The sequence below is a fragment of the Heterodontus francisci genome, chromosome 12 (assembly GCF_036365525.1).
Source record: "Heterodontus francisci isolate sHetFra1 chromosome 12, sHetFra1.hap1, whole genome shotgun sequence".
Classification (NCBI taxonomy): Eukaryota; Metazoa; Chordata; class Chondrichthyes; order Heterodontiformes; family Heterodontidae; genus Heterodontus; species Heterodontus francisci.
In genome coordinates this window covers 39,526,658-39,552,673 of record NC_090382.1, presented here as the reverse complement: position 1 = coordinate 39,552,673, position 26,016 = coordinate 39,526,658, and positions in this window count along the sequence as shown.

The following is a 26,016-nucleotide window of genomic DNA, read 5'->3' as shown; positions in this document are numbered from 1 at the left end:
TTATTCAGTAAAAAATATTTTAGGATGTAGTATATAAGGAGTTTGAAACATGACGTGTAGTAAGTGTCGCATGTTTGGGAGCTGCCTTTGGACTTATGATTCTCAAAGCTTTCCACCACTGCAGGTTTTCCTTGCTTCATGTCTATGTCTATTATAAAGTAATGGATAAAGATTGATTGCCATGATTACTCAATAAAAGAAAGAAAAACTTGCATTATATAAGGTACCTTTCATGATTTCAGGATGCCCCAAAGTGCTTTACAGCCAACAAAGTACTTTTGAGGTGCAGGCACCATTGTAAAGTAGGAAATGCAGCAGCCATAAACAGTAAAGTGATAATGACCAGATAATCAGCTTTCATGATGCTGATTGAGGGATGAATATTGGCCAGGATGCTGAGAACTCTTTCTTCGTCAAAATAGCGCCATGGGATCTTTTACAACCACCTGAGACACCAGTTTACTCTCATCCAAAAGACAGTACCTCTGATGGTGCAGCACTCCTTCAGTTCTGCGCTGGAAAGCTGGTATAGATTTTTAAACTCAAGTCTCTTGAACCCAAAACTTTCTGACTCAGATGCAGGATGCTACCAACTGAGCGACAGCTGATTGGACTTGTATCATGTGATTACCCGAATTGTAGAAGTTGAACTAGATGGATCCTCATTTTTTTTCATCTGGCACTTCCTATGTTATTTATGCAAAATAGTTTTCCATTTTGATGCTGCATTCTCTCAGCTCACTCCAGTGTTAAAATGACTCCGAGTTTTTAGCTGCACATGGAACTCCACCACCAGCACTATTTAAAGGGACAGGCATCCAACTTGCAGGTGAGGTGCTTGACTTACTTCTGCTATACAGAGTTTGTAGAAGTATTGTGTAGTGTTTTTTGAGGTGCTGTGTTGAGTTGCTGGATTTGGAAGTGAGTGTTGTTGCATCCATACAAGGGAGGATAAAGGATTTGGTGACCTGCCCACAGTAAGACTGCAACAGGATATTCGAGCTGTTATTACAGTGACTCTGGGTCTGCAGCGTGGCAGACAAATGAACCTGAGACTGCAGAGAGGGAAAGCTGTGTGCAGAGGGAGGAGGTGGGGGGCTATTGACAGAAGGCTGTACCCTCCGTGGGTTTTCAGGGAGCACTTCTCCTCCCTCCGCCTCTGTCAGAAATAATGCATGAGGCACCAGAGATTCACCAAGGAAATGGTCAAGGAACCATGCCACCTCCCTCAACAGCCTCACACCAGGGCAAGGACTGCATTGTCAGTGGCCATCAAGGAAACCGTTGTCCTAAACTTGTACATGACCAAATGATTTCAGGTAGGAGCAAGTGCCATAGAGAACATATTCCAATACATTGTACATCGCTGCATCAGGAAAATGATGGAGCCCCTGCATGCAAAGAGAGGAGAGTTCATCGTTTCTCTTCAAACAGAGAGATGAAGGACGAGAGGCACTTGGTTTTGCCAGGTCGCAGAATTCCCAATAGTACATGGAGCCATCGACTGCACACACATGGCTCTGAAGGCCCAAATGTTAATGGGGAGAGGCACAGAATTTGTAAAGTGCTCCACTCTATTAATGTGCAGTCGGTGTGTGACCATGTACAAACCATCACGTTGGTAAATGCCCTTGATCCGAGCAGCAGCTATAATGCCTTCAGCCTGATTCAGGCTGGCATTCCCATCGAGGGTAGGTGGTGGCATTGTGGTATTATCACTGGACTAGTAACCCAGAGACCCAGGGTATTTCTCTGGGGACATGGGTTCGAATCCCACCACAGCAGAAGGTGGAATTTGAATTTAATTAATAAATCTGGAATTAAAAGCTAGTCTAATGATGGCCATGAAACCATTGTCGATTGTTGTAAAAACCCATCTGGTTCACTAATGTCCTTCAGGGAAGGAAATCTGCTGTCCTTACCTGGTCTGGCCTACATGTGACTCCAGACCCACAGCAATGTGGTTAACTCTTACATGCCCTCTGAAATGGCCTAGCAAGCCACTCAGTTGTACCTAACTGCTGCAAAGTCAATAAAAAGGAATGAAACCGGACGGACCACCCGGCATCGACCTAGGCACCGGAAACGACAACGGCAAACTCAGCCCTGTTGACCCTGCAAATTCCTCCTTACTAACATCTGGGGGCTTGTGCCACAGTTGGGAGAGCTGTCCCACAAACTGTCAAGCAACAGCCTAACATAGTCATACTCACGGAATCATACCTTACAGACAATGTCCCAGACACTGCCATCACCATCCCCAGGTATGTCCTGTCCCACCGGCAGGACAGACCCACCAGAGGTGGTGGCACAGTGGTATACAGTAGGGAGGGAGTTGCCCTGGGAGTCCTCAACATCGACTCCAGACCCCATGAAGTCTCATGGCATCAGGTCAAACATGGGCAAGGTAACCTCCTACTGATTACCACCTTCGCCCTCCCCCAGCTGATGACTCAGTACTCTTCCATTTTGAACGCCACTTGGAGGAAGCACTGAGGGTGGCAAGGGCACAAAATGTACTCTGGGTGGGGGACTTCAATGTCCATCACCAAGAGTGGCTCGGTAGCACCACTACCGACCGAGCTGGCCGAGTCCTAAAGGACATAGCTGCTAGACTGGGTCTGCGGCAGGTGATGGGGGAACCAACACGAGGGAAAAACATACTTGACCTCGTCCTCACCAATCTGCCTGCCGCAGATGCTTCTGTCCATGACAGTATTGGTAGGAATGACCACTGCACAGTTCTTGTGGAGACTAAGTCCCGCCTTCACATTGAGGATACTCTCCATCGTGTTGTGTGGCACTATCACCATGCTAAATCGGATAGATTTCGAACAGATCTAGAAATGCAAAACTGGGCATCCATGAGGCGCTGTGGGCCATCAGCAGCAGCAGAACTGTACTCAACCACAATCTGTAACCTCATGGCCCAGCATATCACCCACTCTATCACTACCATCAAGCCAGCAGACCAACCCTGGTTCAATGAAGAGTGCAGGAGGGCATGCCAGGAGCAGCACCAGGCATACCTCAAAATGAGGTGTCAACCTGGTGAAGCTACATCCCAGGACTACTTGCATGCCAAATTGCGTAAGCAGCATGCGATAGACAGAGCTAAGTGATCCCATAACCAACGGATCAGATCTAAGCTCTGCAGTCCTGCCACATCCAGCCGTGAATGGTGGTGGGCAATTAAACAACTAACTGGAGGAGGTGGCTCCACAAATATCCCCATCCTCAATGACGGGGGAGCCCAGCACATCAGTGCGAAAGATAAGGCTGATGCATTTGCAACAGTCTTCAGCCAGAAGTGCCGAGTTGATGATCCATTTCGGCCTCCTCCTGAAGTCCCCAGCATTACAGATGCCAGACTTCAGCCAATTCGATTCACTCCGCGTAATATCAAGAAATGACTGAAGGCACTGGATACTGCAAAAGCTATGGGCCCTGACAATATTCTGGCAATAGTACTGAAGGCCTGTGCTCCAGAACTTGCCGCGCCCCTAGACAAGCTGTTCCATTACAGCTACAACACTGGTATCTACCCTGCAATGTGGAAAATTGCCCAGGTATGTCCTGTACACAAAAAACAGGACAAATCCAACCCGGCCAATTACCGCCCCATTAGCCTACTCTCAATCATCAGTAAAGTGATGGAAGGTGTCATCAACAGTGCCATCAAGCGGCACTTGCTTAGCAATAACCTGCTCAGTGACGCTCAGTTTGGGTTCCGCCAGTGCCACTCAGCTCCTGACCTCATTACAGCCTTGGTTCAAACATGGACAAAAGAGCTAAACTCAAGAGGTGAGGTGAGAGTGACTGCCCTTGACATCAAGGCAGCATTTGACCGAGTATGGCATCAAGGAGCCCTAACAAAACTGGAGTCAATGGGAATCAGGGGGAAAACCCTCCGCTGGCTGGAGTCATACCTCGCACAAAGGAAGATGGTTGTGGTTGTTGCAGGTCAATCATCTGAGCTCCAGGACATCACTGCAGGAGTTTCTCAGGGTCGTGTCCTAGGCCCAACCATCTTCAGCTGCTTCATCAATGACCTTCCTTCAATCATAAGGTCAGAAGTGGGGATGTTCGCTGATGATTGCACAATGTTCAGCACCATTCGTGAAGCCTCAGATATTGAAGCAGTCCGTGTAGAAATGCAGCAAGGCCTGGACAATATCCAGGCTTGGGCTGATAAGTGACAAGTAACATTCGTGCCACACAAGCGCCAGGCAATGACCATCTCCAACAAGAGAGAATCTAACCATCTCCCCTTGACATTCAACGGTATTACCATCGCTGAATCCCCCACTATTAACATCCTGGGGGCTACCATTGACCAGAAATTGAACTGGAGTAGCCATATAAATACCGTGGCTACAAGAGCAGGACAGAGGCTAGGAATCCTGAGACGAGTAACTCACCTCCTGACTCCCCAAAGCCTGTCCACCATCTACAAGGCACAAGTCAGCAGTGTGATGGAATACTCTCCACTTGCCTGGATGGGTGCAGCTCCAACAACACTCCAGAAGCTCAACACCATCCAGGACAAAGCAGCCTGCTTGATTGGCACCCCATCTACAAACATTTACTCCCTCCACCACCGACGCACAGTGGCAGCAGTGTGTACCATCTACAAGATACACTGCAGCAACGCACCAAGGCTCCTTAGACAGTACCTTCCAAACCCGTGACCTCTACCAACTAGAAGGACAAGGGCAGCAAATACATGGGAACACCACCACCTGCAACTTCCCCTCCAAGTCACACACCATCCTGACTTGGAGCTATATCGCCATTCCTTCACTGTCGCTGGGTCAAAATCCTGGAACTCCCTTCCTAACAGCACTGTAGGTGTACCTACCCCACATGGACTGCAGCGGTTCAAGAAGGCAGCTCACCACCACCTTCTCAAGAGCAATTAGGGATGGGCAATAAATGCTGGCCTAGCCAGCGACGCCCATATCCCATGAATGAATTTTTAAAAAAATCTTCCAGTTGCCACAAAGAACCAGAGAATTGTTGGTCAGAGACAAGAGTTACTCCCTCTGAACTTGACTGATGATTCCCCTCTACCACCAGCCACACGAGGACAACGGGCCTACAATGAGAGAGTTAGGGCAGAATTTTGTGAGGCTGTTTGGAGCGGGAATGGAGGTGTGGGGGGCTGCAGAATAGTGACGGATGTTCCCACCTGGAAATCTGACATCATGATGTCGGTTCCACACCTAGTCAGCAGTGGGAAAACTCCAAGGCAGCATGGTGTGGTTGGGTATGAAATGTCACATGAAGATACATTCATTAATCTCAACCATCCGTGTGATGTCATTAAACTTTTTTCTGGCACTGCTGCCAGATCTTCAGTACAAAACTCCTTGTATTGACTTCCCTGGCCACCTACTCCTATTCCCTTCAGAGGGCATTTTTGATGGCCCACTGGTTCCCCACAGAAATACTGCCTCTCTCCTCCTATCGAACTCCATGACTAAAGTCTCCAGAGCTGCAATAGTGAACCGGGGAGCCCTCTTTCTGTCATGGTGCTCCATATGCTTTGTTTCTAAATGCAGGATAGTGATGTGGGTAACTCCCAACAGAATGGGACAGGAAGGGACAGAGAGTTTAACAAAAATTGTGCATTGGCAAATAAGGTCATTGCAGAGAATAGAGGTAAAAAAACTTAAATTGAAGTTCCTTTATCTGAATGCACGAAGTATCTGTAACCAGATAGATGAACGTGTGGCATGAATAGAGGTAAATGATCTGTATCTAATTGCCATTACTGAGACACGGTTACGAGGAGATCAAGGTGGAAAATAAATATTCCAAGGTACACAATATTTTGGACAGACAGACAGAATGGCAAAGGAGGAGGGGTAGCCCTGATAGTAAAGAATGGCATAAGGAAATTAATGAGAAGAGATATGGCCTCAGAGTATCATGAATGAGAATCAGTTTGGGTGGAAATTAGGAATAGCAAGATTGGTGGGAGTAATTTACAGGCCCCCTAAACAGTAATTACACTATTGGACAGAACATTAAATGGGAAATTATTGGAGCATGTAAACAAGGTAATCTATTAATTGTGGGGGACTTTAATCTGCATATGGACTGGGACAATCAAATTGGCAACAGTGGTCTAGAAGTTGAATTTGTAGAATGATTTTGTGACAGTTTCTTGGAGAAATACGTTGTAGAATGGACTAGGGATAAAGCTATCTTAGATCTCATATTTTGTAATGAAGCAAGGTTAATAAGCAATGTCAGAGTAAAAGATCCTCTTGGAAATAGTGATCATTATACCATTGAATTTCATGTTAAGTTTGAAAGTGACACATTTCCATCCCAAACAAGAATCTTAAACTTTAAACAAAGTAATTTACAAAGGTATGAGGGGAGAACTGGCTAAGGTTAATTGGGTAAATAGACTGGAAGGTATGGCGGTAAATGAACAGTGGGAAACATTTAAAGAAACAATTCAAAGGGTTCAACAAAAGTACATTCCATTCAAAAACAAAAACACGTCCAGAAAGACTCATCCATGGCTCACTCAGGAAGTTAAGGAGAGGATTAGACTAAAAGTAGAGGCTTACAATGTTGTAAAAAAATAGGAGCAAGTCTGAGGATTGGGAGTATTTTAGAAACCAGCAAAGGGCCACCAAAAAGTTGATAAAAAGGGAAAAAATAGAAGACGAGAGTAAACTAGCCAGCAATATAAAAACAGATTGTAAGAGCTTTTACTAGTACATAAAAAGGAAGAGAGTAGCTAAAGTAGACATTGGTCCCTTAGAGGCAGAGACAGGAGAAATCATCATAGGGAATGAGGAAATGGTAGAGGCATTGAACAAATATGTTGTGTCTGTCTTCACAGTAGAAGACACAAGTTCCATACCATAAATAGGCAGTAACCTCAGGGCTAAAATAATTGAGGAAATTAAGGATATTGATATCAGTTGAGAAAAAGTATTGGAGAAACTTGAGCGACTAAAATCAGACAAGTCCCCGGGACCAGATGGCTTACATCCTAGGGTTCTAAAAGAGATAGCTGCAGAGATAGTGAATGCGCTGACTATGATTTTCCAGAAATCCTTAGAAGTAGAAAGAAAACAGGGAACTACAGGCCAGTTAGCCTAACATCAGTCGTTGGGAACATGCTGGAAACTATTATTAAGGATGTCTTAAAATTGCACTTGGAAAAGCATAGTATGATTAGAACATGTCAACATGGCTTTACTAAAGAAAGATCCTGTTTGACAAATTTATTAGAGCTTTTTGAGTTTGTAACTAGTAGGGTAGATAAAGGGGAACCAGTAGATGTAGTACACCTGGATTTTCAAAAGAAATTTGATAAGGTGCCACATAAAAGATTAATAGGCAAGATAAGGGCTCATGGTGTTGGGTGTAATATATTAGCGTGGATAGAGGATTGGTTAACAGACATGAAGCAGAGAGTCAGCATAAATGGGACATTTTCAAGTTGGCAGGCAGTGAATAGTGGGGTTCCGCAAGGATCAGTGCTGGGGCCTCAGCTATTTACACTCTATATTAATGACTTGGATGAAGAGACAGAGAGTAATGTATCTAAGTTTGCTGATAATATAAAGCTCGGTGGAAAGGTAAGCTGTGGGGAGGATGTAGAGAGGCTGCAAAGAGATTTAGACAGGTTAAGTGAGTGGGCAACAAGATGGCAAATGGAATGTGAGGTAGGGAAGTGTGAAGTTGCTCACTTTGGTCATAAAATTGGAAAAGCATAATATTATTTATAAGGTGTGAAACTGGTAAGTGTTGATGTTCAGAGACTTGGGGGTACTCGTACAAGGAATGCACAAAATTAACATGCAGGTGCAGCAGGCTATTAGGAAGGCAAATGGCATGTTGCCTTTTATTGCAAGGGGCTTGGAATACAGGAATAAAGAAGTCCTACTAAAATTGTACAGGGCTTTGGTGAGACCGCACCTGTGTGCAGTTTTGGTCTCCACATTAAAGAAAGGATATACCTGCACTGCAGGCAGTACAGCGAAGATTTACTAAATTGGTCCCTAGGATGAGGGGGCTGTCCTATGATGAGAGGCTGAGTAAATTGGGCCTATATTCTCTGGAGTTGAGAAGAATGAGAGGCGATCTAATTAAGACATACAGGATTCAGAAAAGGGCTTGATAGGGTAGAAGCTGAGAGATTGTTCCCACTGGTCAGGGAATCTAGAACATGGGGACACAGTCTCAGGATAAGGGATCAATCATTCAGGACTGAGATGAGGAGAAATTACTTCATTCAAAGGGTTGTGAATCTTTGGAATTCTCTACCCCAGAGGATTGTGGATGTTCCATCATTGAATACATTTAAGGCTGGGATTGATCGATTTTTAATCTCACAGGGAATCAAAGGTTATGGGGAGCAGGCAGCAAAGTGGAATTGAAGCCCAAGATCAGCCATGATCATACTGAATAGCGGAGCAGGCTCGATGGGCTATATGACCTCCTTCTGCTCCTATTTCTTGTTCTTCTGTGCTCTTGTGTTCAGTCAATTGCAGTACTGGCAGTCAGCAGCAGTTTCCTTTCAGTCAATGCTGCTCCCCTTTAAGAGGGGAAGACTGCCTTGAAGAGCTGGAGGCTAGCTGTAACAGATGCTCGCCTCACAAGCTGTTAAGTCCCCTGTTGAGTATGCAGCCAGCCAGCATGCTCAGCTGCATGCTACAATCAGGCAAATGCAGATACATGAGGTTTGTGTGCCATCTTCCTCAACAGAACTGGGCATGAGTGGAATTGTGACCCCCATGCCCAAAAAAGGGTGCTGATTAATTTTTAGCACCTCCATGGAAGTTCAAATTATGGTCCAAAATTGTGTGCTAAAACCACACTTTCAGAATAGGCAAGTCTTATTAGCACAGCATCCATTTAGTGCCTGCTTTCACCATTTGGCAGAAATAAACTCCCCATATTATTTTCATTTTTGCTGTGTCCACATCTTAATTCTTTATTGTTGTGTTCCATTATTTGAAAATGATTATAAAGCTAGATTTCAGTGAGGTGATTCTTATTTCATGTGAACTCTTTTACCTCTAAAAGTGATATTTCATTAAGCTCTGCTCCATACTGACATGTCGAATGCTGATTTACACAGTTCCTCTTTTTGTTGCTCTAACTATAGTATTAACCCACACTTCAGAACAGTGCAATCTCATTCAGTCACACTTGACAGGATAGGGAAACATTGACTGAATAAGAACTCTAAATGTTACTATGGGTTCAAAAACTTGAGAGACAGGTTGCTAACACAATAGCATGTAAAAGGCTACATTTTCAAACAGAGCGGCATATTTTTCTCGAGGTGTTAATGTTAACAAAAATTAGGTGCAAGTGAATAGTTATCTAAGTTGGAGATTTCATCCTAAAATAGATGAAAGGAAATTGGTTTAAAGAATGCGACTTATTAACAACTATCACAGCCCAATGCAGAGAAAATCATAGAGCAGTACACAGGAGATGGGCAAAAAATAAGAATGAAAAGAAAATGTTTAACTCAAACTCAGATTTGGACTTAGGGCTGTAAATTAAGTACAAGAGTTTAAAATATCAGCAAAGCTACTGAACCAATTTACATTTAATATGTTACATGATTTTATATGTTAATATAATATGCAAATGTTAAGTTGTATCCACAAGGGTCATAGGACTAATTACACTGGAGGTTTGAGGGTGAAGCATGAGAGTCTGGGCAATTCCAGGCATGTGTACATTGTACAAAGATACCTTCTAAAGGTTGTAGAGCTAGACAAAAGGATCTGGGAGCATGATAAGTCAAAGGTTGAAGGTCCCCAAGCAGTGTAATGAGACGATAGCTAAGCAAATTGAGTATCAGAGTGTATTGCTAGTTCAGTACAATATAAAACTAGGAATGCTATGCTTATTACATATAAAGTCTTTGTATACATGTACTGAGCCTGAATGTTTAGGATATTGGAGCCCCTGCATAAAGGTCTCAAGGAGGGCAAAAAGAAAAATATCCAACTTTAGGAACTTTTGTTATCAGGATATGCTCATGAAGTTGGGGATTTTTGAGTGGAAATATGATGAAGGGAATACATTCTGGATAGGTTCCTTGAGGTAGATAGGGATGAGAGGACTAGGCAGCATGGATACAAAATATGTAATCAGTGGATACAAAATATGTAATCAGCAGAGTGTCACTGATCTCTGGAATAAGAACAAAGAACAAAGAGAACAAAGACAATTACAGCACAGGAACAGGCCCTTCGGCCCTCCAAGCCTGCGCCGATCCAGATCCTCTATCTAAACATGTCGCCTATTTTCTAAGGGTCTGTATCTCTTTTCTTCCTGCCCATTCATGTATCTGTCTAGATACATCTTAAAAGACGCCATCATGCCCGCATCTACCACCTCCACTGGTAATGCGTTCCAGGCACCCACCACCCTCTGCGTAAAGAACTTTCCACGCATATCCCCCCTAAACTTTTCCCCTTTCACTTTGAACTCGTGTCCTCTAGTAATTGAGTCCCCCACTCTGGGAAAAAGCCTCTTGCTATCCACCCTGTCTATACCTCTCATGATTTTGTACACCTCAATCAGGTCCCCCCTCAACCTCCGTCTTTCTAATGAAAATAATCCTAATCTACTCAACCTCTAATAGTAATTACAATACTTCAACAGAGAGGTGGATGACTTCCTATGAGTGGAAGTCATCTTGAGCTGTAGTAGGTAGTGGTAAGGTAGCTGGTATTAATGATGTGAGTTAATGCAGTCCCCTGGAGTTTGCCCTTAGGGATTAGACAAGAATTTCCCAAAGTTTCTCAGAAACTGGTCCCAGCCTTTTACTGCTCCAAGGAGATTGAATGCTGCACCACGTCTGGATGAGACTAGCTTAATGGACCAGATGGTCTTTTCCTGTCTTTTTTCATTAGTTTGTGGCTTTGCCTTTCCAAGCTACAGAATTGTCCATGTTTTTTAAAGGTCTTACCCAACTACTATTTTGTTTTATATCATTTCTCATGTCATAAAGGAGTGCATTCTCATCAAAGCCATTCTAATTGTTTTAAGTGGGCAGGCACTTCTTGTAGCCTGGCAGCAATTTAGGAGTCTGTTTTGGGGGTGTTCCTGGGCAATCCCACCCAGCTGAGGGCAGTCATGGATTCCATTGTTTGCCCACAAAAGGACTCAGCAATATAATGCTACAAAAGGTACTCAATCCTAGAGGGAGCAATTGCTTTATTTTTTTCTGGTGTTCCATGCACACCAGGGTGAAAAGATGTTTTTGATCACTTGAATCTTTAGCCTGATAAGGGTCTCTTATTCCTCCCCGACAGAGTAGCAGGGTTTCTGTTGGTCAAGTGGATCGGACATTGTGCAGTGTTTCAACAGGCATAAGTTCCCATCACAAAAATTTTAATTATGCCATTCTTGACATTTCGGCTGGGATCATGGGGAGGCCAGGGGAGGCAAACAGAAGTCTCATTTGCCACTCTTCTGTCACCTTGAATGGTTTGTGGGATAGCCCATAGATTGGTGTTTGTAATAAAAGCAAAATACTGCAGATGCTGGAAATCTGAAATAAAAACAAGAAATGCTGGAATCTCTCAGCAGGTCTGGCAGCATCTGTGGAAAGAGAAGCAGAGTTAACGTTTCGGGTCAGTGACCCTTCATTGGAACTGTGTTTGTGCCACCTTTGAGGGGTTCCTTCGTAGCTCTCCTCGAAGTCATGGTGGACAACTGAGAGAATGCCCACAGAAATTCACGACTGGTTTCTAGTAGAGGAGGCTGTTCTCTGTGATTGAGATTTGTACTGTCTGTCCAGCAAAATGAAGCATTGTGCATAAATTTCCATTCTTTCCATCCTTGTGAAATCATTGCACACAACCTTTGCACATTCCATAACTCAATCACCAAATATATCACTAGTTGCACTGCTCACTAGCCTACAGAGAGAATTGCGAAAGGAGCATTATTTCAAGATCAGTGCAATTGCTGTTTCTCTGCTGTTGCTGCAAATAAAAGTTTCCATGAAATCACTTAAGGAAAAATTGTGGCACCCATCATTTTGACTGGAGGTTGTTAAATTCTAAAAAGCAAAGGGTTGTTAAGCTTTCTTTCACAAAAATATTTAAAAGTGCCCACTAGAAGGCCACGTGGTTTTGAAACACATTGGCCTCAATATCTTTCCCTGTGCGCCTTCCTCCATACCCTTACCTTCTGAGCTTGGATGCTCCACCTGACATTACATGAGCCAGCCTGGATTTCCATGTTCAGATCATTAGCAGTACCCCAATGTAGGCCTCTGTCTTAGCTTGGGCCTGTACACAGAATCAAGAGTGGAAATCTAACCTCAGTTGCAGGCCTGACAGGGGTGCAGCAGCAGTACCAGTTGCAGGTTGTGGATGTATGAAAACAGCAGTCAGAAGGACACCAGTCCTGTCGAAAAAAAAGGTGTAATTTACCTTTTGAGGACTCCTTGATCTTGCTGCCTGTCCCTCTCAAATCATCTGGACTCCCACAAACATTGTTTTGGCACCCCTGTGTTTCAGCCCCCTTCTCTCCAACAAGCCTGCAGGAAAATGAGGTACTGGCCCTTTAGCATCTAATAACAATGTGTAAACTTCCTAGTCACAAACTACTCTAAATATAGATCAAAAAATATATGTGTTGACTGAATTTAATTAGGGTCTGCAATTTTATTTGCATGAATAACAACAATAACTTGTGTTGATACAGCATGCAAAAGGAAGAATTTTGAGGCCACTGCATTTAAAAGGCATGTCACCTTCTTATGGGAATTTCTTTTTCTTTTATGTGAAGGAAAACTTCGGGAACTTTGAGCACAAAGGGAATCAAGGGATATGGGAATAGGGTGGGAAAGTGGAGTTAATGCAGAAGATCAGCCATGATCCTATTGAATGGCAGAACAAGCACAATGAGCCATATGGCCTATTCCTGCTCCTATTTATTATGTTCTTATGTTGTTATGTACAAGTATTATTCCCTCCCTCTGGCAACATATGGTGGAGGAGACAAATGTCATGGGTCTCTGTCTCTTTTACCTTTCTTTTACACCTGGGAACCGAATATTCCCCAGGTATATTGAAGAGAAAAATTGACACATAAAGTAATACTTTCACTACTGGTAAGAATTTATTAACTGATCATTTGAAATAGAATCTTCTGCTCATAAAATTATATCAATGTCAGTGAAGAGCAAATAGGCGGGTAAAGGTATTAGATCTTCCTGACCGTAGCTGATAGATTGTCTAGGAAACCATGCATTTATCTGAAATAACATAAGCTCAATTGGGAATAATCGAAAGATAGCAAGGGCACACCATTACTTTGGCAATCTTCAAAGATCGAATCCTCAAGATATTTCTATCTAGCTATGGTAAGTCACGTATAGTGCGTATTGTTCATCTCACTGTGTAGAATAGAATTAACATCATGGGAACAGAACTAAGGCTAATAACACTGTGTAAACTCCATAGTCACAAGCTGTACATATAGATATTAATATACATACCACCTTAACTGAATTTCATAATGGGCTGCAATTTTCCTAAATAAATAACAACAATAATCCCTTGCCTTGATAGGTGTCATAACTGGCTTGGTGATAGAACTTGCGACTCTGAGTCAGAAGAACATGGGCTCAAATTCCATTCCAGAAACTTGAACACATTATCCAGGCTGACACTTCCGTACAGTACGGTCAAAGGTACCATCTTGTGGATGAGATGTTAAAACAAAGTCCCACCTTCCCTCTCAGGTGGATATAAAAGATTCCATGATGCTATTTGAAGATCAGGTGAGTTCTCCCCTGTGTCCTGGCCAATATTTATCCTTCAACTAACATCATGGAAAACAGATTATCTGATCATTATCGCAATGCTATTTGTGGGACTTTGCTATATGCAAATTGGCTGCTGCGATTCCTACAACAGGCATTACACTTCAAAAATACTTCAATAGCTGTGAATGCCTTGGCATAGCATGAGGTCATGAAAGGTGCCATATAAAGGCAAGTTTTTCCTTATATAGCACATTTATGCAGTAAAACCTCCCACTGTGCCATGCAGAGGCATAATCAGACACAAATAAAAAGCTTTAGAAATTAGAATTTCTGTCAAAGATTAACCATTAACCTTTTCTGACTGTTAATAAAATATAGGTGAAGTAATTAGTTAACTGCAAAATTAAACTGGTACTTTAAAAAAAATCGAATCGATATTAAATGAAGATAAACTAGTCCCAATTTTAACCAAGCAGAGATCAGGTGAGTGAAGAGGACCGAGCAGAGACAGTTACTGAGGGAAAAAATGATGAGGTCAAACAAAGCTTAAAATGTGTTTTGAACAATTTCTGGGAATCTTGTGGTCATATTGCTCAATCATTGTGTAATATAAAGAAAGAAAGACAGAATGTGAATATATGGCATCTTTCATGCTGCCAGGAAGCCTGAAGGTGCTTTACAGCCAATGAAGAACTTAATAAGTGTGGTCACTGTAGTAACATAGGAAATGTGCAGCCAAGTAACACATAACAAGGTCCCACAAACAGCAATGGGATAAATGACCAGATATTCTATTTTCATGATTTTCATACTAAAAAACAAGGCAACCAATTTTATTGGCATCCATTTACCATGAAAAATATTAACTCCATCCATCACTGATGCACCGTGGGTGTAGCGTGTACAATCTACTGCAGAAACTCTCTAAAGCTTCTTCGAAAGCATGTTCTAAAACCACAACCTATACCAGCTAGAAGGACAAAGGCAGCAAGCACAGGGGAACACCACTACCTGCAAGTTCCCATCTGAATCACACACCATCTTGACTTGGAAATATATGGCCATTCCTTCATTGTCGCTGGCTCAAAATTCTGGAACTCCCTACCTGATAACACTATGGGAGCACATACATGGACTGCAGCAGTTAAAGAAAGCAGCTCACCACCACCTTCCCAAGGGCAATTAGGGATGGGTAACAAATTTCAAATTGATTCATTTCTGTGTGATTGAGCAACCCTCACCAGCGACACCCTCATCCCACGAATGAATAATAAAAAGGGAACTATTGTGCGTCACGCAATGTGACATCTTTAACATCAAAAATACCTAACACATGTCCAGGAGTAATAGGTACTGCAGATATTAACAATGCGATGCATACCCCATGATAGCAAAATCAATGAAAAACATCATCTCAATTAAATATTATTTTCTAATTACTTTGCTAAATAAATTTGTGGTGACTTACTCACTTTAAACAGTGGCTAGCACAGGCTATTATTACAGATAGGTGAGAGATGATAGGAATGGTTCCCCTTTACATCCCTCAACTGACCAAAGATAGCATGTTTCAAAAAAGTGTTTTAGCTTCTCAGTGCTTTAATTGTCAGGAAAAAAACAAATGACGGGTTTTCTCATAAGTTTTAAAAGAAAGATAAATGTTTATTGTTCAACATTTGAATATATATGCAACTACACCCACTCTCACACACATACAGATATGCATAGGCTCAAGAAAAAATTGCGATTATAAAAATAGCATGCGTTTAGGTCTTATGCTTTCAAGTGTTCTCCGTTACACTTTCCTTTCCCCAGGGTGAAGACTTGAAATGATACAGGCTTGTAATCCTTTTTTGTCCACTGAAGAAAAGATATGGAGGGTTAGGAGGACAAATTCACTGTTGTTTTAGGTTCACAGTAGAAGACTTTGTTGTATGATTGTCTTTAAGAGTAATAGCCCTCTAAGATCTTAGTATTCTAATGAACTAAGTATCAGGATGGTGATATGACATGAAGCCAGAGTCACTCTGCAACTGTAACACCTGGAGGAAGGTTCTGTAAATAGTTTGCTCTGTACTGTATATAATAGTTTAGCTATAATAAACCTGTTTGAGATCTTCAACCAACTGGACTCATCTCATTTTTGTTGCATCAAACAACATAAAGAACGAATTACAGACTCCTCTTGTTATACTCCAGTGAAGGTACAGTGGTGAAGCCCCAGTACAGTTCCTCAGGTGGAGAGTTCAGGGCCAACTCGAGTTACTACCTAGGTATGGGTTATAGTGAGTGGCTTTAGGCAGGTCTTTACTCTTTGTTGGTAATAGATGTTTCTTCTCTGTCTTCCTAGAATATGCCTTATTAAAGCTCCTTATCAGAAACCTAGGGTTGGATTTTGTTCTCAGTCAGACGTTGGGTTTCATGGTGAGGGGGGCCGGTGAATTGGAGTGGCAGAGGCTGCCATGGAGCCCAACGCCAGGATTGTCGGGCCTGATCTTCCTGCCACTGATGAGGCTCCATGGTGGTACCTCCGTCGTGCTGCGACGGGACACACTTTAAATTGCTCTCTGCATAAATTTAAATGTAATTCACCACAAACTTACCTTCAGTTCCCAATCTTGAGCTCGTTGTGTGGCACTCATGTGCCTTCACATTCCCATCCATGAGAAGCTGGTGCCCCACCGAGATGGGGGAGGGGTCAACTCTGCATCATTTATATGGGGATAGGAGGGGAAAAGATCAACTCTGCATTATGCTGAACTGTTTTCAGGGCAGGCAGACTTTTTAAAATGATGCCAGCACCTGCTCCTGCATCAGGCAATGTCATGAAGGGCATTGCCAATGCTGCCCCGCCACGTGATTAGGGGGGACAGCCGCCAACAATATGTTAAGTAGTTGCCCACTGCGTAATCGCGGCAGCGTGGCAGCACGGGTCCCATGTGGGGTGCCTGCCATTTTCTGCACCCGCCATCGGGACAACAAAATCTAGCCCTAGTTTCTGTCGTGTAATCAGAGCACCTCCTTCCATTGTTCTTATAAATAGTTTCTGATTCTTTTCTTACTTTTGGGCCTCCTTATCTCGAGAGACAATGGATACGCGCCTGGAGGTGGTCAGTGGTTTGTGAAGCAGCGCCTGGAGTGGCTATAAAGGCCAATTCTGGAGTGACAGGCTCTTCCACAGGTGCTGCAGAGAAATTTGTTTGTCGGGGCTGTTGCACAGTTGGCTCTCCCCTTGCGCCTCTGTCTTTTTTCCTGCCAACTACCAAGTCTCTTCGACTCGCCACAATTTAGCCCTGTCTTTATGGCTGTCCGCCAGTTTCTGATGGTTAGGCCATTATTCAACAATGGAGTTCGGGTATCACTTAGCCACATACTGGGCTGAATTTTATGTTGCTGCAATTATGGCGGCGGCCGAAAAAAAATGGTGGTCCTTGCGCGCGAGCTTTACTCCGCGGAGCTGCCGCGACTCATTTACATGGCCGGGCAGGCTACTCCCCGCAATGACATGGAGGGGGCAGGCAGTCCGTTCCTGGTGATGGCGTCCAGTACCATTGCGCATGTGCCGACGCCATTTTTAAAGGGCTTCCAGCCCTTCCATTAATTTGCATTATTAAAGAAATAGAGATTTAGACTATATTCAAAAAAACTTAATAAATGTTTCAAGCCCCTCTCCCACCCCCAATGACCAAACAATTCATTCCTTGCCTTATCCCCCCTAAATACTTACCTTGGGCACCTGACCTTTCTCCCACCAAAGTTCATAAACATTATTCTTTAACCCTTCCCACAAACCCCTCAACCAATGAAATTAGTTTTACTCTGCTCCCCCCACTCCCACATTGAGAAACCTACCTGCTCCCCCCTCCCCACCAGTGTTGCGCCTTACATCACTGGTCGGAGATCCAATGGCGTGGGAGTGCCAGCTGTTGGCTCCAATATGGCACTGGAGTGGACGGCGGGAGCGGGTATGTATTTATTTAATTAATTTGTCTAAATTAATATATGTAAATGTTGGTCCCATCACTGAACGATGGGGTGGCCACCACGAAGCCTCACTGCCGCTGGCTATATGGGGCCGGGACTTCCCAGTGTCGAGACCCATGGCAGGCCTTTGCCAGAGGCATTTTACAGCATCCTGCACCACAAACCCCGACGTTGAGGGGGCTGTAAAATCCAGCCCAACATCTTGATAAAATAGAGCTTCCCGCACCCAATTTCTGGATTTTAAGTCTGGGGTCAAAGGGTCTGCAACAGTATTATGAATCCCGTAGTTTTTTAATTAGTCAGAGAAATGCAGTCATTACCACAGGAAAGGTCATTTGCATTTTAATGACCTCTCAAAGATATATCCATAAAAGTCCTGGCATTTTAATGGCTTCTCCAAGACTTGTGTAGACATGAAAATTGGCTTAGGGATCTAGCAGTTCCATGTGTATCGACAGGAAAGAAAAAGTCACCTGACCTCTGAACTCCATTTTGTTTTACAGGAAAGTGTCCTTCATAAATTCATATTTACAATTCATAAATTCATATTGCTTGAGTTGGACACTATTGACAAAATATCACAAAAAAAAGGATTATAATATTAATATCTTGCTAGCAATATTTTAACTGGTCTCCATTGTGATGACATATTTGGCAGAATCTTACTGCCTCAGTTTTTGAATGAGGGACAAGACTATTTTTGCCTCCTGAGCCCGATGGTTTATGAGATCCACCCACCTGTGCAATCTTACTCGAGGCAGCCAATTAACAGGCCACCTCCAGGAGCCCTGTCCAATTAAGGACGGTGGGCGGGCTGCACAGGTGGGAGGCCCAATGGGAGGATCCGAGACTCTGGACAGCTGACAGCTCCATCGGGAAAGGTGGGCGCTGCAATTGTAGGTGGAGGACCATGAGGGAACCTCAAGATTGAGACGTCCTCTGGAGACTTCAAAAAAAGATTCAAATAAGCGGTGACCACAGCTGCGAGGCCTTCATTTTGGAGGGAGAGACCTGACAAAGGATGGCCTATGGCCGTAGCTGTGGTTCTCTGGTACCTGCCGCTCCAGGGGATTAGATTAAGGGACTGCTTGCTGGCCCGTTGGTCTGACACCAGAAGGCCGCCTCCAGTCACTTGTTGGGCTTCGCCCTCAGTGGGAAGCCCGTCCGGCATCTGTAAAATCCAGGCGGTATCGCCAATTTCCCCCGAAGTGGGCACTTAATTGCTCCTAATTAGCTACCTGCCACTGCCGATTGGGTTGCTGATGCAGCTCTCTTCCTACCTCCAGCAAGATTGCTCAGAGGCAGGGATGCATTGGGGAGCCGCTCTGATGAGAGATTTGCTCAAACTCCCCCTGCTCCTGCCTCCAAAGCCACCTCCACATGGCTGATAAGATTCTGCCTAGCAGGTTCAACACGGCATGAAATGCTATTTCTTCCTAACCTCAAACTAAATCTCTTAAGGTGGAAGTGTGGCCAAAATAAATTAATATTATGACTTCTCCACACGACACACAAAACTAAGCAGTACAATTGCTGTGTGAAGTCAATTTTCGTACTGGATACCCTCCCTGATAAGCAAGCCAAAGAGGAATAAATTTCTTTCATTTCAGAGGCAAGACCACCTTCAGTGAAGAAAATGAAGGTGAACTTCGGTGAATGAATGTAGCAGCACCTTAGATAAATTTTCCATATTGCAGCTCCAGAGCTGCCATCGGACTGTACGTTTTGTGAGCATATTTGCATATCTGAGGTCAGTCTGGGTAATAAAATATGTGACAGGACAGGTTTCAAGGTCCCCTGTGCAATGGTCACTGAAATGAACAAGACAACGTGGCATTTAATTTAACACTATGGGACAGCTACTCATCAAACACTTCTTGAAGTGTGTTGTGTAACTGTAACAGCTGGAAAACCAAAAGACAAAGACATTAAGTGAAGTATTTCCCAGCTGCCGTATCCAACTTCATGCAAATGTTGCCTCAGGTAAATATAATGAGGAAAGGTCAAGAAGCTTTAAAATAATAAAAGAGAGAAAGGAAGCACATGAGATTGTGACAGCATTTCAAATACAAAGCTCCGCAGCAGCTCAATTTATCATAGTTTTAATGTTAGCTAAAATTATTGACCTTGGGTAGCCAAGGTTGGAAATGACTTTCAAAGGTTCAATAGTATAATGGATTACAGGTCAGTCACAGTGCAGCGACAGGCTGTGCATATTATAACACCGCCAACCATTTTGTTGCTGGGTAGGTGGGGAATGCAGTAAAAGACTGACTGTTTTTCACAAAGATGAAGTACAGGTACAGATAGTAGCCAATGGAGACAAACTTCCTTTTTGTTCATTAGTCTAAATAAAGTGATTAAAAATAAACTCCTTTAAAAGTTATTACTAGTAATAATATGTGAGAAATATTAAAAACATAATGGGATGCTGTGACTATCTTCTTATTAATAGATATTCTTTAAACACACTTTCTAAAATAATAAACACATTGTTCAGGTTTGGGTCTTTATCTAATTTTTATCTTGTGTCCTCAGTTTGAAGCCAGTTTCCAAAGGCAGAAACAGGGGATGATTTCGACCTTCAGCGGCCCCGTGGTTATCACAGAGATTATCATCTTCCATTTATAGAGCCTGTCCAATTTTCAGTCTATTTAAATCAGAACTAAAGGCAGTGAGAGAATTCCTCACTACTTGCCCAGTCCAAATACATTGGAAATTGGAACTGTCAGTTATCCATGATCAGAAACACAGTAACAGGAACTTTTGCAGAGAATACTTATGCCAGTGCTCACAGACTGTCTGAATCTTGAGTATTTATTAACACCTTAAAGGTGTATTATTTGCACCTCCTGTAACGTATGTAATTTCCAGATCAGTACTATCTGGGAACGTTTCATTTTACATCCTCGATGTTGCTGATCTGCCAAGCCCAGTATTACACATGTCCATGACATGGGCCCTCCGTGTGGGTGGGATATGCCAATAAGCGGCCACAATCTATTTTGAATGGGCTACAGGCGCAGGAAAGATTTCCTCAGAGAGCTTGGCTACAAGGTGTAAAGCCTGATGACATAGCAGATCTTAAAGGGGTACAGCTGACTATGAAAAGGAAAGATGTGGCTGTGGGAACAAAGCAGACAATAGTTCACAATAGCAGAGTGGAGATCTGTGAGTGAGTGGCACTGCTCCTATTGATACCAAAGATTTGGATATCCCATTGGAGGAGGTATACCAAAGAAATATTTGGGGCTGAAAACCTCCTGCCAGTAAAAGTATAGATGGTAGCTTCATGGAGAGAGATTGCTGTCCAAGTTAATGAAGTTACCCAGGTCTATCACACTTGGCTGCAAATGAGAAAGAAGTATATTTGTATCAGAAGCAAGGTGAAGGCAAGTCCGCTCCTCACACCTTCACGTACCATCATAATGTTGAAACAGTGGGCTGAATTGTACGGGGCCATTTGAGATGGGAACAGAGGCGGGGAGGGGCATAAAATAGAAATGGAAGACTGATGTCGGACAGGAAGTCCGATGTCGTGACATCACTTCCGGATTTTACTGTCGGTGGCCGACATAGTGGGCGGACTTTGCACATTCATGAGGCAAGAAACCAATTAAGATATATAACAACCCAATACACTGCAATTTTATTCAGAGTTTTAATTTTTCCTGATGCCACATGGAAACCACAGGGCTTCCGGGCCTCGCCTGGTGAAAAGAGGCTTTAACAGGCAGCAGCTCAATGTTAGATTCACTGGGAAGCCATCAGGTGAGGCAGCGTTGCTTGACAGGAAGGATAGAGGTGGGGGGGGGTGCATCAGGAAGCACTGTAAGGAGTGGCGACTAATGTGGCAGCACTGCGTGGGAGCTAATAACAGGGTGGCATTGTGGCAGTGCCACTTCATCAAAGGTCACAAGTAAGGGGGCGGAAGGTCTGTTTGGCCTGAAGGCCTTACGCTCAGGGATAGGCAACCTCTCATAGGCCTCATTCAACCTACCTTCGAGGCCCCTGTGGAGGAGGAGGAGCAGCAGAGAGGTTTAGGCACAGACAGGGGCATGCCAACAACTTGGGGGCCCACAGGAGGGCCAGCCTCAGGACTGGGAATCTCGAGAAGGATGCAGAGGGGCACACTAACAACCTTTGGTGCACAGAAGCTACCCTCCAGAGATGGTATACCGGCATGGCTCATCTACCTGCAGATGCCTGAGCAGCAGTTTGTCTGAAGACTCCACCTCTCCAGGAAGACCGTTAATGATCTATGTGTCTTGATGCTGAATGAGTGAGCCCCATGGGACTTGGTGGGTACCCAATGCCAGTGGCACTGGAAGTCACTGTGGTATTAAACTTCTACACCACAAGAGTTCTATTGGAAGCACGTGTGGAATCTCCAAGTCTGCGACACATCGCTGCACCAAGGAAGTCAGCAATGCCATGTCAAGAAGGGCTGACGATTATGTGCACTTCCACACAGATCCAACCAGTCAAGCTGAGAGGGTTATAGGATTCGGGGCCATTCCTGGATTCCCCCAGGTGCAGGGTGTCATCGACTGTATGCATTTGGCCATCAAGGCTCCTATGGACCAGCCTGCTGCCTTTATTAATTAGAGGGGCTTCCACTCCCTCAATGTACGACTGGTCTGCGACCTACGCAAACAGATCTTATAGGTGTGCACACGATTCCTGGGAAGCAGCCATGATTCCTACATATTAAGGCAGTCCCAGGTGCCAGAACTTTTCTGTTGCCCAGCGTGCCTTCAGGGATGGATCCTTGGAGATAAGGGTTACCCACTGAGGACATGGCTACTGACACCTGTGAGAAACACATGCACAGATGCAGAGAAGAGGTACAACACTTTGCCATGGGTCAACCTGAGCAACCAATGAGCAGGCCATTGACTCCTGAAGATGAGATTTAGATGTCTAGATCAATCCGGGTGAGCCCTTCAGTAGGCCCCGGTGAGGGTCTAACATATCGTGGTTGTCTGCTGTGCACTCCACAACCTGGCACTACGTAGGGGCAAGGGTTGACCAGTGAGGATATCATGCAGTGTGAAGCCTCCTCCAATGATGAGGATGGGGAGGAGGATGCTACCGAGGCAGTGCCAGATGAAAGGTCACAGGCACAGCAGGAAAGGCGCCATGAGATATGCGCAAGGGAGGCACGAGATGCCTTTATACATTGATGTTTCCTTTGAGCCTTACCACCTTCTGGAACTGCAGCAATAAAATCTTACCTTTAAGCAGCCCTGCTCTCGCCTCCTTCCTTCCAGCAACCAGGTGCACATTGCACAGTGGCAAGGCTGAAGCTTTGAGTGTTCGGAGCTTGGTCCCTCACTTCCAGCCCCTCAGGAGGAAGGATTCAAATGAATTCCCAAAGGGCATCAACAACAGAAAGGAGACATGGTGAATAAACATCATTAATTTAGTCACGCGTCACAAGCAATGCGCAATTACCCATTTCGACTGCATCTTCACCCGTGATCCTCAAGGTGCATCTGGGTGCTCTTTTTATACCTTTTCTGGGTGCTCCAATGCAGTACCACCCCTGCGCTGTCAGCTGAGATGGAGGAAGGCTGCTGACCTTGCTGTCCCCTGGCTTGGGATGACGTTGGTGGCTGTCTTCTGGCTGCCTGAGACCTGGGGTGCCCGGGCACACTGAGGGCTTCCTGCATAGGTGTAGGGACAATCTCAGTCGGCAGGGAAGATGGAGGTGCTGGCGTCACTGGCAGAGGGGCTTTGGAGCTGCTGTCCACACCAGGAGCACCCTGAGAGGAGCCCCAGATATGGCAGCCAGTTGCTCCTCGCCCCTTATAAGGTACACTTGTACCTCCCTGCTGACCTGAGAACGAGGACCTGGTGGAGATTCCATGTGTCTTGTCCCCCTCTTGTCTTGCCACTTCTGCATGGAGCTCATGGGTAATGCGATGGAGTGTAGGTCTGCGTGCATCTGCTGGATGTGGCTCGCCATTACTGTCGTCAATCTGTCAATGGAGGAAGCCAGACACACACCCATCAGAGACAGAGCAGCATCCAAGTCCTGAATGGACTCCTCCGTCATCCGCGTTTGGGTACACATAGCCTCTGGCATCTCTGCAGATGTTGCCTGACTTCTCGCTACAGCTGCAGCATTTCCCATGTTGTTGGTGACACGAGAGGCATGTCAGCAGTCTGGGGTTCAGCATGGGCCTGGCCTCCCACAGTCCTCCGACTGCCAGTGGCCTGGGCTGTCAAAGCCTCCATCAGTTGCTCGGGTGCATCTGTGCTTGTGCTACACAGCTTGTGTGCCCAAATCTAAATCAATTTTTTGATGAAGTAACAGAGAAGGTTGATGAAGGGAATGGGGTGGATATTGTTTATATGGAGTTTAAGAAAGCATTTGATAAGGTACCACATAAAAGGCTGGTGAACAAAATTGAGGCTTATTGAATAGGAGAGTCAATGCCCAATTGGATAAAATATTGGCTTCAGGACAGAAAACAGCAAGTCCTAGTAAATGGTTGTTTTCAGACTGGAGGATAGTAGACAGTGATGTTCTCAAAGGGTCAGTGCTGGGACCACTGCTTTTTTTGCTATATGTAATGGAATGGGCAGATTGTCTTAAGAGGAAATGTTAGATTGGCTAGGTTTGTATCTGCTGGAGTTTAGGAGAGTAAGAGGCGACTTGACTGAAACATATAAGATCCTGAGCGGTCTTGACAGGGTGGACGTGGAAAGTAGGGAGGTTATGCTTCAGCTATACAGTGCATTGGTGAGATCACATCTGAAGTATTGTGTACAGTACTGGTCTCCTTATTTAAGGAAGGATGTAAATGCGTTGGAGGCAGTACAGAGAAGTTTACTAGATTAATACCTGGAATGGGCGGGCTGTCTTACGAGGAAAGATTGGACAGGCTAAGCTTGTATCTGCTGGAATTTAGAAGAGTAAGAGGTGACTTGATTGAAACATATAAGATCTTGAGGGGTCTTGACAGGCTGTATGTGGAAAAGATGACTCCCCTTGTGGGAGAATCTAGAACTAGGGGTCACTGTTTAAAAATAAGGGGTCGTCCACTTAAGACAGAGATGAGGAGAAATTGTTTCTCTCAGACGGTCAGAGTCTTTGGAACTCTCTTCCTCAAAAGGCAGTGGAAGCAGAGTCTTCAAATATTTTTAAGGCAGAGGTAGATAGATTCTTGATAAGTAAGGGGATGAAAGGTTATCGGGGGTAGGAGGGAATGTGGAGTCAAGGTTACAATCAGATCAGCCGTGATCTTATTGAATGGTGGAGCAGGCTCGAGGGGCTAAGTGGCCTACTCCAGCTCCTAATTTGTATTTTCGTATAGATGACTCGGATCTTGGAATGCAGAGTAGAATCTCAAAATTTGCCGATTACACCAAACCTGGAGGTGTGGCAAACAGTGAGGATGATATGAATTGCTGGCAACAGCATATATAAGCAAGCAGAATGGGCAGAAGGTGGCAGTGGAATTTAATACTGACAAGTGTGAGGTGATGCATTTTGGCAGAAGGAATAGGAAGAGGCAATATATACTCAATGGCACAGTTCTAAAGAGTGGGCAAGAACAGAGGAACCTGGGGGTGGATGTGCAACAATCTTTGAAGGTGGCAGGACATATTGAGAGACTGGTTAGTAAAGCATATGCGATCTTGGGATCAATAAATAGAGACAGAGAAGTTATGCTAAAGCTTTATAAAGCTCTGGTTAGGCCTCAACTAGGGTACTGCATCCAATTCGGGTCACCAGACTTCAGGAAGGATTTGAAGATCCTTGAGAGGGTGCAGAGGAGCTTTACCAGAATGGTTCCAGGTTGGAAAAGCTGTGTTTGCTCTCTCTGGAACAAAGGAGATTTAGGTGAGATTTAATGGAAGTGTGCAGGATTATGACAGGCTTAGATAAGTTAGATAAAGAAAAACAGTTCCCATTAACTAATGGCACAAGGACTAGGGGACAAGAGATGCAGGGGGAATAGGAGGAAGCACTTTTTTACACAGTGGGTGGTAATAACCTGCAACTTGCTGCCCACAAGGGTGGTGGAAGCGGAGACAATCAATGACTTCAAGAGAATGTTGGATGGCTACTTGAGGGAAGTAGACTTGCAGGGCTATGGGGATCAAGTGGGGGTGTGGGATTGACTGGATTGCTCTGTAGAGAGCAGGCATGGACTTAAGCTGAATAGCCTCCTTCTGTGCTGTAAATGACTCTATCTAAATACGTGAGACTACCCACCAAGAGTATCTGCACCCAT